Below are 2,405 nucleotides of genomic sequence, written 5' to 3'. Positions count from 1 at the left end.
GTACCTCTTGGCGACTATTTTACAGTACGTACCCTGCCATTTGTCAGTTGTCTCACTGTAGAATAAGCTCACTCTCTTTTTATGCAGTCTTTTCACTCGTAATTGATCATTAACTACTGCAGCTTCACTTGAGATACCAGGTTGAGGATTTGCCTTCAAGATCTGTAGGTTGTAGTGTTCAAGTATACTTTGGAATCCCATGGCTGAAAGACACCAAACATCGAAAAAGAATCACTAAGAACATTACTCTAAATCTTCAGGAGCGACTTAAAATCGTGTTCAGTGTACTAGAGAAGGAATACGTTTCAGGAACATAGATCGATCTACCCAACCTCAATAAACTCTAGGCGCACCATGTTGATAGCTCGAATAACACTCGACACAGCGCCTCTCAACCATCACGAGTTTCCGAATTTTGGGTGAAAATCTGAAACACGAGGAACCTTGGCATATGGAGTGTAGCTAGGCGGTAGTATAATAGAGATATATTTTGTGACAGTGGTAGACTACCAGTTATAACACTCAGATTTTTTGTCCATGCTTAACTCATTCTTGTAAATTCTTTGTAATCCAAGATTTGATCACATTTTTTCATCACTTCAATGTACCCATTTTTTTACCTTCAGATGCTTTTTTTTTTCCTAGAAAAAGTGCTTAGGTGTGTTTTTTTCTTCATTTTCTCGAGAATTTTGAGCTTTTTTATAACATCATATACTTTTTGAAAGTAGGTGCGTTTGGAAATGTTGGATATTATGGAATAATTGTGTTGTAAATTATAATGTTTGAAGAAGGCGAAAAGAAAATTTGGTTGGTCATCAGTGATATCAAATGGGTTGGGATAATGAAATTTGTTGATTTTCTTATTGGAGTTGAATCCTGTCAATTATCTGAATTAGTAATGTCTGCTTTGTGTTTTTGATTAATTTGAATTGGGATTAAAGACAAAAACACTATTCTCACTTCTATATTTTTCTTGTCAACAAATTTTTTTAATAAAGTGTTTGATTTATTAATTTCTTTAGTTTTATATTGATATTTGATTTTATTATAAATACAACATACAAGATGGTGATATGTATAAATAAAAAGTATCAATATATATTGTTCCATAAGTGTAGTTCAGCTTCAAATATGTTTTATATTGAAATGATAAGACTAGCATAATATATAAATTTGGTATCATTAACCTATAATGAAGCTAGCTTTTTCTTTTTAATGAAGAAACAGTGTACTCGTATTTTCTTTTTATTTGAATTTTACTAAAATCCAAGGTCCAAATGGATCGGGCGTTTGAAATCATGTTGTTTCGAGTTCCCAAAGCTCGTTAAATTTTTTAAAGTTGTAAATGACACCCTCTAAGAATTGCTTTAGACAAACCGACGAACTTCGAGGATGTTAAGTAAGCAATCAAATAAACTTTGAATTCAAAATCACCTAAATTTAAATTCAAAAAACACCATTTTTGAATTATAAACACGTATGTTGATTAGTAAAAAAATTATTAAGTTCAATTATATATACATGTATAATTTTTTGTTTTCTTCCCTAAACTTCACCTATAAATACACATCCATTCTTTATTTCAAAATCACACCAAAACAAGGATCCTCTCATCTACAACCATAAGTATAGGAAGTGAGATAAATGATTTAGTGTGATATTTTTTAAGGAGTGTTTATCCTTGGTGAATATGATTAATAGAGAGAAAGTGAGTGTTAAAATCAGAATTTTCTTTATTTTCTCAGTTCTATTGTCTTATTTGTTATTAATAAAGAATTGATCTCCTTGAGAGGTTTAGAGTGACGTAGCTCAATCTTGGGATGAACCGCTATAAATATTGATGTTCATCTTATTCATTGTTAATATTACTTATGATGTTCTGCTGCGATTTTACCTCGTTTATTTTTTTGATATCCCAACAATTGGTATCAGAGCGAGGTTCTAAAATACTATAGGAATTCCTCATATGCTCTGTGGTTGCAGCTTAGTCCGAACTTTCATATCAGAAAAAGCTTTCTAGACAATATTAGGGAAGTGGTTCTTTTGCATTCAGGCTTTGAAGATTAATTCGTTGGTAGCAGTCACAGAAGATGGAGGTACACAAGCAAGATGATTAGCCTTAAAGCTCTAATTATCAACTTTGAAAAAGTAAGATGAAAGATATTTTATTCGTCACCAAGATGCACTTATCGGTGTTCAGCGAGTCTAAACCAGTGATAAATCAGATGCTGAATGGAACTTCGAGCATGAGTAAGTATGTGGGTACATCAGACAATTTGTTGATGACAACGTGTATAATCACATATGTAATGAGACACATGCTCGTATGCTTTGGAGGAAGTTGGAGACATTATATGCCTCCAAAAGTGGCAACAACAAATTGTTCTATTTGAGCAAGCTTGTTC

Source organism: Primulina tabacum, chromosome 6 (assembly GCF_025594145.1).
Source record: "Primulina tabacum isolate GXHZ01 chromosome 6, ASM2559414v2, whole genome shotgun sequence".
NCBI lineage: Eukaryota > Viridiplantae > Streptophyta > Magnoliopsida > Lamiales > Gesneriaceae > Primulina > Primulina tabacum.
Note: the sequence above shows the minus strand (reverse complement) of the source record.